At 36.2% G+C, this 14,224-nt stretch overlaps 2 pseudogenes; one reads left to right on the top strand and one right to left on the bottom strand.

Annotated features, from left to right (window-relative positions):
- Positions 1-407: 407 nt before the first annotated feature.
- LOC128027807 (lysozyme g-like) lies at positions 408-8,518 on the bottom strand (annotated as a pseudogene).
- LOC128027097 (iduronate 2-sulfatase-like) lies at positions 5,620-13,800 on the top strand (annotated as a pseudogene).
- The last annotated feature ends 424 nt before the right edge of the window (positions 13,801-14,224 follow it).

Below are 14,224 nucleotides of genomic sequence, written 5' to 3' on the forward strand. Positions count from 1 at the left end.
AGGGAGACATGCAACATGTGCAGAGCAATGGGGCCTGAAAACCACTGCTCTAATAAAATACCCTCTTTTCCAAAATATTGCTTCCTGCGCCCCCCAATGTTCTCTGTGAAAGGTTGTTCTCCTACAGTGTTATGTGTGCAGGATTACGCTCAACATCGCCCTCTGTCGTGGAGAACAAGAAGCGGTTACATGATGTTTTTGCATCGACTTGGAAGCAATAAGTGAGGTTATTTTATTGTGAATTTGGAAGGACTGTTCCTAAGATAATTGTGATAAATAATGGACACATGATTTAAGTGAATACATTAATATTATTTAATAGGCCTAATATAAAAAATGAATACTCATAATCTTGAGTTGTTATACTCATTCCACTAATGTAAGGGTTTTACAGGTTCATATGTTCTTCAGTAAGCCTTGCTTTTGAACCACTGGCCTCTGGTGACAACATCATTGGAATAGTCTTGTCCTGTGGTTTTGGCATCGATATTTGGCATCGATATTGTCATATGTATTGACTCTACTCACACCTTTGTTCCCCCTAAAACAGGGGGGGGGGGGGGCAATTTACAGACTGATTAATATCCATTTATTGAATCATCATTCTTGCACTTCTCTGTTCTCTGATGAATCCAATGTGTGTAGTTTCTGAAACAATTTGTGGAAGTGTACTACCTTTTAAGCATTGCTCTTGTGTCCACTTGGGGAACTTTACTTTAATTTCTTTAATGAACCCAATGAGTATCTCTGTAGCTTGTGTGACATGCATCTCACTGTCCCATGTACCAGCTTGAGTGTGATTTTGGCTTTCGTCAACCAAAAAAAAAAAAAAAAAAGAACTTACTTAACTACTTAAATTTGGTGAACGTGATTTCACCAAGTACAACATGGTCCAGGACCAACATCCTTGTTGATCCTGGAACAACATTCCAATCAACCAATCATAATAAGCGATAGGTTTGTCAAGCAATGTCAGTTTTAGACTTACCATTAGGGTTACATGCTTCTACACCCTTGTTATTCACCTATCATTTCTCTCTGATTTTAAGAATAAATCATGGGTATGGTTAGGTTTAGGGTTAGGGATTGGGTTAGCTATATATTTTTGGACAGTTATGTTATTCCAGGATCCAGGGTCTTATTTTATGTGCACACTCTTATAAGCCTAATCCTAAATCTACCTGTGAATTAAATTTTAAATAGAGTAGATCTATTGTTGTAACGAACCTGCATGAGGCCAAAGCCATTGCCTGTGGGATCCGGCCCATTCTTCAGAGCACGAACCAGTGGATTCTCTGTGTGTCTCAGATGTTCTTCCTCTTAGGTGAGGAAAAACGAAAGGTTACAAAATTTAGATTTAATTAAGTTTATCAGGTTTATCAGTATACACCACAAAAATGTTAAACATCACTATCTGATGCATCTGCTAGATTATAGGGAAAGTCCTTACTTTGCAGTTGAAGGCAAAAGAAAGAAGTGAAGAAAAATAAAATGAAACTTCGTGGGAAATCTTAGCAGTGTTAATGCGAGCAGACATTCTCTGAAAAGCACTTTCATTGAAAAGGCCTAAAACAAAAAGTAAACTTAAAAAGACACAAAAATATAAAATAATAAACAATATATGTTTGTGAGTTACAAGCAATTAGGCATAAAATAACACATTATACTCCTGGCTAGTAATAGTGACATGTCATTGTGCTTGGCAAAGTATTAGTAAATTCCTTTTGAGACAAGTCATGTCACTCGGCGGCCATCTTTGAAACGCCTCTCGGGCATGCAAGTTCAACTCCTATTTCTTTGAAAGGGGAAACATCAAATTCTCAAAAGCCGTTCACTAAGCTTGTGATTACATATTTGGAATCACAAAAAAGAAATCTGGCACGAACTGTGTCATAAATATTGTAACTTTTGCTCAAATAGCATTATAAAAACCTTAACATTCAGGCTAGATCAGCCAGTGCGCATGCACAGTCTTAAGAGCACGTCTCAGAATGCTGACTGTTTCTATAACAACTGGAACTTCTAATGGCAGCTGCAGTGACACAAAGACTTTATCGATTAGCGATTGGCTCTTTCATTCAGAAGGCGGGGCTTCCTGCGACTGAGCGGCCATATTAAGCGTTGCATTTTTCCCCATTCAAAACTATATATCCTAAGTGACATGTCTTGGGTCTTTGGTATTAGGTATATGAGAGCCAACTAAATTTTATTTGTTTTCGTGATTTAAACAATTGTAATATGAGTATGGAAAGACTATTCATTAACTTTATGTGTAACATGAAAGGTACATACATGGTGTGTGAATAAATTAGTTTTATTTAATTGTGGTGCCGATGTCCATGCGCTCATATGTTTAGACGTTCTTCACTCCTGCGTTTAGGCTGATATTCCCCCTGAAACAGACATTATACTTCAACTGAGATATGAAATCAAACCAAGCACTGACATAATAGTACTTACGTCTATGCTCTGAAAAGTTATGCTTATGTTTTTATTGTGTGCTCTCTGGGAGCATCCTAACTTTACCTTTAAAGCATTGCACGGTGTTCAACTGGGGAAACTTTGCTTTAACTTCTTTAATAAAGCCAATGAGGATCTCAGTCCCTCGTGTGAGATGTTCCTCACTGTGTCCCATGTACCTACTAGCTTGTGGTAATGTTTGTCAACCTGAAAGACACATTAGCCTGCAGCTAATTAAAGGAAGTGCTGCAGGAGAATGTGTGCTCTGAAACAGTAAGTTGTGAAAATATGTTTACATAATAAATTAAATAAGATCTGCATCTTCTTTTAATGTGACAAAAAGTCTGCAGATTTGCACTGTATATAGAGACATAGCTTGCAGTGAACATGTTTTGACATGTTGCATTCATGCAGTTAATCCATTTGAAACTGGCTCAATTTCCTGATCCTTCTCAACTATCCTATAATTTTCTGTCTCATTAACTGTCCCTTACAAAAAAGGCCAAATAATGCTAAATATAATGTTACCTTGTGCAAAACAAATACAAGATATAACATAAATAATTTCACAGTGACACAAATGTTTTGGATGGATTATCTGATTAGTGTGTCTATTAAAAAGGCCACATGTAGACTAAACAGCCTAAATATAACTTTATATGTGTCTTATGTATTTCATATTAAGATATTTGTGGCATTATCTTTTCATATAGAGTAAATCAGTTATTCTGACCAACCTGCATGAGGCCAAAGCCATTGCCATGGTCGCCCCACCCATCCTTCAGAACGGCTCCTGCTCTGGACTCTCTGGATATGATGGCAGCAATCACAGCCGGGTCCATCTGCTTTGCTTTGCCAACTTTGATGATCATACTCTTGTATTTTTCCACCATTCTCAGACATTTTTTTGGAAGCCTCGACACCTTTGAATGGAAATCATTTATATAAATTGCAATGCATGTAGCTTAATCGACTGAACTCAACAGTTAAGCATTATACCTTTTATGTTACCCTTTAAACTGTCTTGTCTTGCTGTTGCCTCTGATGCACCGGTGGTGTCTATATTCATGATGTCTCAAATATGCATGCTAGAAAATACATGTTAAGTATCGTCCTTTAAAAAGTCAGTATATAGTTTATATATATATAAAAAAATTGTCTATCCCAGTGTCATATTGAGGTATTATATAGCACAGGATAATAGAATCTTATCCATGATGAAAACTGCAGGGTACAAAGCAGTTGGGATTGCAGTGGAATTAGTTTCTCTTTCTCAATTCTAAGGAGGGACAAAATTGCCATGTTCAGTGTTGTTATGAGAAGAAATTCAGGAACTCCTGCGTTTAAGTTATATTACCACATCACACCTAAGCCAGACTGAAGAAAAAGACAGAAGTTTACTGGTACAAAACAGTTTCAAAAATGTAATATTAAATACACATGAAAAATATTTTTTAACATAAAACATAGCCTACAACCTATTATGATAGATGTTAAGCTATAAAGTCAATAATAACTCTCTCTCTCTCTCTCTCTCTCTCTCTCACACACACACACACACATTAAAATCTAATGATTTTAACATAGTCATTGGCCAGAAGTGCTCTGTACTGAGGAAATGTGCCAGTCTTTTATAACATCCAGCAAATTGTGCTTAAGACTTATTGTATTGCTGTTGATGGCAGTGGTTGGCTAATACCAAAATTGTATTGGAGTACAGTACTATAATAAAACCATCATATATAACAATAACCGTTATAACACTGTTATAACACAAAAATGCAATACTGGATGTCTTTTATAAAAAAATCACTACAGTAGCCCATAGCTGTCCGTTATAGCAGCTGCAATAAAACTATGAAACACTACAACTGCAAGTTCATTAATAGTAAAACTGCAGTAAAATTAACTCTAGGTTTGCAGTAGTGACCCTTACGAAAATGAACCGGGGTTTTATTATAGTAAAAGTGCAGCAAGTTGACTATATATATTTGGTGGATTGATTGGCATTTTACTAAAATTTTTTAGAAAAGAAATACCATCTTTTTAAAATGGTTTTATCAGTTGTAAAACCATGGTTAATTTCTCTTAGGTGAATCATCCTGAAAGTGAAAGTGAAAGTGACGTGACATTCAGCCAAGTATGGTGACCCATACTCAGAATTTGTGCTCTGCATTTAACCCATCTGAAGTGCACACACACAGAGCAGTGCACACACACACACACACACACTGTGAACACACACCTGGAGCAGTGGGCAGCCATTTATGCTGCGGTGCCCGGGGAGCAGTTGGGGGTTCAATGCCTTGCTCAAGGGCACCTAAGTCGTGGTATTGAGGGTGTAGAGAGAACTGTCCATGCACTCCCCCACCCACAATTCCGTCCGGCCCGAGACTCAAACTCACAACCTTTCAATTGGGAGTCCAACTCTCTAACCATTAGGCCACGACTTCCCCATGATGCAGGCTACACTGAAATTAAAGGGTTAACCATAAATTACTGACGCTGAAGTGTATATGACTTTCTTCTCTCAGACAAATCCAGACAGAGTTATTTTAAAAACTGTTTCTGTTTTACAACAGTGAGCGCAAGCTAGATTAAAGTGATTATTAAGTTTTGAATATGGACATTTTTTCTTACAAAAACGCATTGATTTGCTACAGGAGGCCTATGTACTTTTTATTAAACTTCTCATGGACCGATGGAGTGCATCACCTGCTAAATTGCATTAAACAGCTTGAAAGATCAATTTTTTTGAACTCCAACTGAATTCATCTAAAAGAAGAAAGTCATACACACCTAGGATGACTTCAGGGTGAGTAATTTATGGCTTAATTTCCATTTTTGGATGAACTAACCTTTTAAATGCCTGTGGCGATTGCACTTTTACTACATTTAAAACTGCTTGTAAATGTCATTAGAACTACAGTTAAGTAATTGAGTTACAGCACTGCAGTAACGAGTCACATTAATTCAATAACCGCTGCCGCTGATTTGTAAGTGTTTATGATGAAAAGTCATTAATTCGGTAATAGGTTCACTGAAAAGAATCGACTCATAAAAAACCAAACCTGCTCATAAGAATCATTTGTTATTCGCTATAGAGCCAACTCAAAAAGCTGGTTTTACCAGCACTATGTACAGTAGACAAGAGAAAACATGTACTGTGTCTTTAAGATCAATCCCAGTCATCACAGCCAGTCTATGAAAACCTGTTAGCAAAATACTGTAAGTAGCTTGACATGTTATAAAATAAAGATGCTGATGCGATTGTATTCAATATAAACTATATTGCACTATTTCCCCATGAAAATATGAACATAATGTTTGTAAATACTCAGATGTGTTTTTTTTTTCTTTTGATTTTACACGTTTTGAAAGCAGGTGCTTTTGCAGTAGATAGCAAACAGTTCAACATTTTGTACTTAATTGCTGATGATTTGAGACCGACTTTAGGCTTCTACCCTGATCCAGTGGTTAAGTTGCCAAACATCAATCAACTTGCATCAGTGAGCACAGTGTTTCATAATTCCTGTGCACAGGTATGTTGTATTACTGCTCATCAAAAATATAAATATATATTATTGATACTCTGCAAAGCTTTGTTGGTAGAGTGCATTTAAGTTACAGGCGCACACTGCTGTTATGTTCTTTTAAAGCAAGCTGTTTGTGAACCTAGTAGATTGCCTTTCCTAACAAGTCAGAGACCAGACAGCACAAAACTGTATGATTTCAACTCCTACTGGAGAGTTCATGCTGGGAACTACACTACACTTCCTCAGTACTTCAATTCTATTGAATATACCACTTTATCAGCTGGCAAAGTCTTCCATCCTGGTAACTAGTCCATCTGATGTGTACAGGTGCTGGTCATATAATTAGAATATCATCAAAAAGTTGATTTATTTCCCTAATTCCATTCAAAAAGTTAAACTTGTGTATTATTTTCATTCATTACACACAGAATGATATATTTAAAATGTTTATTTCTTTTAATTTTGATGATTATAACTGACAACTAAGGAAAATCCCAAATTCAATATCTCAGAAAATTAGAATATTACTTAAGACCAATACAAAGGAAGGATTTTTAATAATATTGGCCAACTAAACAGTATGAAAATTAAAAGTATGAGCATGCACAGCACTCAATAGTTAGTTGGGGCTCCTTTTGCCTGAATTACTGCAGTAATGCGGCGTGGCATGGAGTCGATCAGTCTGTGGCACTGCTCAGGTGTTATGAGAGCCCAGGTTGCTCTGATAGTGGCCTTTAGCTCTTCTGCAGTCTTTGGTCTGGCATATCGCATCTTCCTCTTCACAATACCCCATAGATTTTCTATGGTGTTAAGGTCAGGCGAGTTTGCTGGCCAATTAAGAACAGGGAGACCATGGTCCTTAAACCAGGTACTGGTAGCTTTGGCACTGTGTGCAGGTGCCAAGTCCTGTTGGAAAATAAAAATCTGCATCTCCATAAAGTTGATCAGCAGCAGGAAGCATGAAGTGTTCTAAAACTTCCTGGTATACGGCTGTGTTGACCTTGGACTCAGAAAACACAGTGGACCAACACCAGCAGATGACATTGCATCACTGACTGTGGAAACTTTACACTGGACCTCAAGCAATGTGGATTGTGTGCCTCTCTTCTCTTCCTCCAGACTCTGGGACCCTGATTTCCAAAGGAAATGCAAAATTTTCATCAGAGAACATAACTTTGGACCACTCAGCAGCAGTCCAGTCCTTTTTGAAGAGAGACGCTTCTGACGCTGTGTCTTGTTCAAGAGTGGCTTGACACCAGGAATGCAACAGCTGAAACCCATGTCTTGCATACGTCTGTGTGTAGTGGTTCTTGAAGCACTGACTCCAACTGCAGTCCACTCTTTGTGAATCTTCCCCACATTTTATCCCTTTTGCTTGTACACTTTTTTTCTACCACATCTTTCCCTTCCCTTCGCTTCTCTATTAATGTGCTTGGGCACAGAGCTCTGTGAACAGCCAGCCTCTTTTGCAATGACCTTTTTTGTGTCTTTCCCTCCTTGTGCAAGGTGTCAATGGTCTTCTTTTGGACAACTGTCAAGTCAGCAGTCTTCCCCATGATTGTGTAGCCTACAGAACTCGACTGAGAGACAATTTAAAGGCTTTGCAGGTGTTTTGTGTTATTTAGCTGATGAGAGTGTGGCACCAGGCGTCTTCAATATTGAACCGTTACACTATATTCAAATTTTTCTGAGATACTGAATTTGGGATTTTCCTTAGTTGTCAGTTATAAACATCAAAATTAAAACAAATAAAAATTTGATATATATCAGTATGTGTGTAATGAATGAATATAATATACAAGTTTCACTTTTTGAATGGAATTAGTGAAATAAATCAACTTTTTGATTATCTAATTATATGACCAGCACCTGTATGCATGATCATTTCACAATGCAAAAAATCCTGAATACTATGCCTTGATTTTCCCCCCTCTTTATTTTGATGTGAAATATGACCTGGACATTTATTTGTGATTGCCCTACAATCCTTTCATGTGTTAACTGTCTTGCTTGATGTTTAAACTAACAATGTTTCTCTTTCATGTGCTTGTCCTCAAGGCATTGCCTCCAACCACTCGGTTGATTACCCGTACAGCTGGTCTGTACCGCCATTTCATCCACCCCTTTTTAAATATGAAAAGAGGAAGGTCAGTTTGTGAGATTGGAATTTAGACTTAAAGCGATAGTTCATTCAAAAAAAAAAAAAAAAAAATTGGATGTTTATCTGCTTTACCCCAAGGGCATCAAAGATGTAGGTGACTTTTTTCTTTAATGGAACACAAACAAATATTTTTAACTTAAACCATTGCAGTCTGTCAGTCATATAATAGAAGTGAATGGGAATCATGGGAATTTGAGAGTCACACACAAAACATACACGAACAAAACCAATCTAAACTCTGTGGCTTGTGATGATACATTGATGTGTAAAGACACAAAACGATCGGTCTGTGCAAGAAACTGAACAGTATTTATATCGTGTTTTACCTCTGATTCACCGCAGTGTCCGAACTGTCCTGAGCTCATTCTCAACAGATGTCACATGACGTCTCTTCTTCTTCTTGCTTTATGTCAGATCGCAGACTTATAAGTGCATTACTGAATCCCAATGAAACACTTTTTTAAATATTTGCAAATTCGCAGTTATATCAATGTCAAGCAAAATCATTCACTATCTAGACCTCTACTAACAGAATTAGAAAAGGCTATGTTTTATGAGGAACTTGGTACAAACCAAATCTCACTGTTTTATTGCAAATTTGTAAAAAGTTCTAAGGAATCGTCTGATTCCAAAAGAATTGCTTGGGGTATAGATTTGCAATATGACCTTCCAGATTCAGAATGGAGCCAGATATGTGCTAAAGCCCAGAATTTGTCAATTAACACTAGATTTAGGCTGATCCAATACAACTGGGTAATGCGTACATATGTCACCCCTGAAAAGTTAAACAGGTTTAATCCGGAAATCCCAGATACCTGTTTTAAATGCCAAAAACATAAGGGAACATTCTTCCATTGTATCTGGGAATGTGAGGTGATCAAGACATTCTGGCAAAAAGTGACAGCACTAATTTCTTCAATTATTTCAAAATTAATTCCAACGACCCCTGAAATTTGTGCTTTGGGTTTAATTCCTGTAAGCCTATCACTATCAGGTTATCACACTAAAATGATTGACATTTGTCTCGTTATTGCAAGACGTTTAGTAGCATTCTACTGGAAGAACATAGAAGGTCCATCTATTGATCATTGGTTAAAAGATCTGTCACATTGTATTGCATTGGAAAGAATAACCTACAGTCTAAAGGGCAAACTAAGAGATTACCATAAAATATGGGATCTTTTTATGCATTTTCTGGAAAATAACCAAATATCAATACAGGCAATATCAGATACCTCTCACTCCACTGATTGATTTGTGTATATGATGTGCTTATTTGAAAATATGTGGACATGTCTGTCTTAGCCTTTGTATAATAACTATTCCTGTGTAACAGGTTTTTTTTTTTTTTTGGATGCTGTGGGTGGTTGTGGGTGGGAGAGGGAAGATAGTTAAAATATATATAAAATGTTTTTGTTTTGGAAATGTTATTGTTATAGCCAATGTCTTTCAATAAAAATATGTTTAAAAAAAAAAAATAATAAGTGCATTACCGCCACCTATCTCTCAACTGGACCACTGACACTCCTAATTGAGATTGTAGATAGAGTGTCAATGGTCCATGTGAGAGATAGGTCTAAACCAGACCCCTGCTGAGAACCACAACTGTAAACCTTTATGTACCATCCGATCTCTCACACTTTTTACAATTCGAACACCTGCTGGTTATTCTGTCTCATATAGATCTGAGAGCTTCTTGTGTTTCCAAAATCTGCTGTAAAATAAAGTAGTAAAAAACAAATTAAGTAAATAAAAAAATCATCATAATTATAAAAATACCATAAGATATTGCACTAAGTTTAAGTTTGGATCATTTCAATGTGAAATATTTAATATAGAAAAATTACTCACCTAACATTTAATATGTTTAAAAGGTTAAAAAAAGGTTAAAATGAGTAAATGATATGCATAAAGCACGAGTAGATTTCTAAAAGATTGTAATGTTTATTTCCAGCATCTCATGTCCATCTGTTAGGTCTGCAGAGATAAAGATGGCACACTGCACAGTAATTTACTGTGTGCAGTGGATGTGTCAGAGGTGCCTATGGGAACCCTTCCTGGCATGGAGAACACAGCACAGGACAACCGACTTCTATGAAGGACTTTCCCAATGCTTTCTTCCTGGCTGTTGGCTTTTATAGGACACATATTCCCTTTAGAATTCCACGGGTATGTGCTTTTCAACGAAGCGGGGCACACTGCATGACAGCGGTTAAATCACTGAATCTGGGAAATCCTGTGTTTTTATAGGAGTACCCAAAGCTCTATCCTATTGAGAGTGTGATGCTGGATCCAGATGTTCCTAAGAAACTTCCTAATGTGGCCTATAACCCCTGGACTGACATCCGCAAGAGGGAAGACGTTCAGGCGTTAACTCTGAGCTTTCCTTATGGCCCCATTCCTAAAGACTTTCAGGCACCATGCAAAAAATGCAATATTCACACTTAGAGATTTTGTATGTAAGTATACTATTTACATTTGAAGTTATTTCTTTGTCAGTTGTATGAAGTTATAATATGGTTTTAGTAGTTAAGTTTGTTCCAGCCTGAAAAGACCTTTAAGTCCCATTTCTTGTGGAATCAAATATTAACTTTTCCCGCTCATCTTTCAGCTGTAGATCCGACAGCACTACTTTGCCTCTGTATCATATGTGGATGCTCAAGATGGAAAAATTCTGCAAGCCCTTGATGATTTTGGCCTCGCCAATGACACTGTAGTGGTGTTCAGCTCTGATCACGGTTTGTCCAAGAGATTTCTGGCAATTCAGCTTAATGTTAAATATTACATCCATTAGGTGGCAGTATTGAAGCATTTGGTTTTTATTGTAGCTCAGATTTTTAGCGTTCTGTGTGCTTCCATATTATTATGAATTAACATAAGTTCTTCTAAAAAAAGATCACCTTTTTCGAAAACAGTCACCTTTTTTTTTTCATTTAGCATAAATTGCATTTCTAATTGTTGGTTAAGATTGTCATACGTGTGACGTGTGTGTGTGTGTGTGTGTGTTTGTTATCGTGCAAATATGCAGTGCATTAAGGGCATTATCTATAACATATTAATATGCTCACTTTTAATGGATGATAAATTTGTATTGAATTGGCTCCATTACACAGAATGCTAAATTAGATGGAAATGACAGAAAGATAAAATTTTTGAATTTATTAAATTGCAGCGCAAAGACATTTAACACTAGTATGAATATGAACAAAAACTGATAAACTCTCAAAAATAAACGAATACTGTATAATGTATTTATTATTATTTCATAATATGTACTGTATAATATGCTCATTTTAATTCATGTAACATGTCCATTGAATTGGTCCCAAATCTGTCTGTCTGTCTATATATAGTATGAAATCTTAAATAATAGATTGATTATACATTATTCAATTTTTGAATTACGTTATTATATTACTTTACTCATTATTTGCATGTTTGCAAATAAATTCATAAAAGATATCTTCTACAATTTCATTATAATAATTATAGTATAAACTAAATAATGCAAAAAATAATGCAATATTGTATTTAAATCCATTTAATTATTACAACCCAATGCACATTTAATATTATTGGTACTATTTAAACATTTCAATTATTCATTATTTAACATGTCTGGAAATACCCCATATGTTGTATGATAGCATGTCTATAAAACATATAGAGTTTTCTCACGGTTAATTCTTTCTCTCTCTCTCTCTCTCTCTCTCTCTCTCAGGTTGGTCATTAGGAGAACATGGTGAATGGGCCAAATACAGCAACTTTGATGTGGCCACCTGAGTGCCATTGATCGTGTACAAGCCAGGTGTGACCTCACCTTTCCCTCGGCCCGGGGAGAAGACGTTCCCCTTCATCGATGTGTTTCAGGGCACACGGGAGCAGTTCGGCAAAGGTAATGTTACTTAAAGCAGCCTGTTTTGCTTCAGTGTGTTTTTGTGCAATGCGAAGGTTTGACTGAGAGTGTACTGTGAGCACACGCATCTGCTGATGGTTTGCTTTCTTTCAGCTCTCAAGTGCACATTTGTGGCAATCTTTAGAAAACCCCCAGCATAAGCAGCCGGAGTAATGACTGTAATGATAATGCCACAGCATAGAGAAGCTAATAAGTCCTGAGAGTTATTGCTCTCTGTATTGTTGCTCTAATGAACTGTGCTATATTCAGTTACCGTATCAGTAAAGTTAATGTAAATTTCAGAACTGGGGCCTTTCACTAAAGGAAAAAAAGAGTTTTAGCACTAATAATGTTTAAAGTTTCAAAGCAGACTCGCTGTAATACTTTGCTATTTAATGTGGCTTCTGTGAAAGTATATATATATCATCGGATCACCGTGATCTGAGCTTCATTTTTATAATTGTGTTTTAATTGCACAATTTACAGTGATTCCCCAATCAGCAGAGTAACTCTTACCACAGATCCAGGAATCATGGCAAAGAAAGTGCTGTTCTTTATAACCTTATTAAAGAATCACGAAAAAAATATTAAACAGCACAACCGTTTTCAACCGAGACCATAAGAAATGTTTCTTGAGCAGCAAATCAGTATGATTTCACTGGAGACTGGAGGAATGATGCTGAAAATTCAGCACTACATCACAGGAATGAATTAGAAAATGGCTGTTTGAAATTGTACTTATATTAAAAATTGGTTTTTATTGCATTTTTGATCAAAGAAATGAGCAACAACTCTTATTTAATGTTAACTTTAATTTGTACAAATATGAATGGTTATAAGCATTAAATTATACATGAATTAAACATAAAAAATGAAGTCATTGATTTGATATGCATAGTTTATATGTTTGTATTGTAGTTTCAGATTGAACTGCATCAGGTGCAATGCTTTATGGGAAAGGTAGTTCATTCATTCAGTCTTGTATACTCTCTTGATCTTTTTTTTCAGTTTAGTTTCTGGTTATAACTTCTTTATTGAAAATATATGAGAAAAATACTTGAAAAAAAGAGTTGTCTGCTGTGTGGACGGTCAATGTTATATTCTACAGAGCAGCAAGTAAAATAAAAATAATAATACAAATTGTCTATATATATATATATATATATATATATATATATATATATATATATATATATATATATATATATATATATATATATATATGTATATAATTTTTAAACCAAGTGCAATGGAATTAAACAACATAAAAGTGTAAAATGACCATTCACGCTTGCAGCTTTAGATACATTATTGGTTCTTGAATGCATCTGTATCTCATTTTTCCATCAGCCTTTTGTCCTCATATCTTTCAGGTCATGGAGTTGAGAGTGTGGTGGAGCTGGTGGATGTCTTCCCCATGCTGTCGCACCTGGCTGGGCTGCGTCCTCTGCTCCGCTGCCCTGCCTCATCTTTTAAGATCGAGCTTTGCACCGAGGGCTCAAGCTTGGCATATCTCATCCACAATCCCAAGATAGAGCCCAACAGAGCAGCCTACTCATACAGCCAGTGCCCTCGGCCCTCCCACTCCATCCAGGAGAATTTGGACCTTGGACCTTGACATCAGCATCATGGGCAACTCCATTCGCTCCACTGACCACCGCTACACCCTAAAAAAGACAATTAATTTTTGGCATTCTATTATAGTCATGATAAACACCTCACAATTCTCAAAATCAAAATACGAATAATCTTATATTCTCATTACTGTAATGCAAAAATATAATTTATTATAACACCCTTAATGTATTATGATTTAGATACAAAATATATTTTCCATTAGAATACACAGATAAGAAAAGAAATCAGAATTATTAGGCAGTTTAACAAATTTATTTAGATTAAAAAAAACATTATAATTTTTTTTCTTCTACATAACAGTATGTTACAGACTAATGGTAGTGCTAAACGTAAAATAAGGAACAAGAGGAGGATCGGGAACAAATAAGGAGTTTACTGGAAGACGAAGGAGAATACAGACAATAGACTCGATTACATTTAGCATTTACACCTTTAGGAAACATCTACATTCAAACATGCAAACATCTAGACAATCACGGACGAGGGAGAACTCAACAGAACGGGTATTTAAACAATCAGAAGGTGATGAGGGAA

The sequence above is a fragment of the Carassius gibelio genome, chromosome A14 (assembly GCF_023724105.1).
Source record: "Carassius gibelio isolate Cgi1373 ecotype wild population from Czech Republic chromosome A14, carGib1.2-hapl.c, whole genome shotgun sequence".
NCBI lineage: Eukaryota > Metazoa > Chordata > Actinopteri > Cypriniformes > Cyprinidae > Carassius > Carassius gibelio.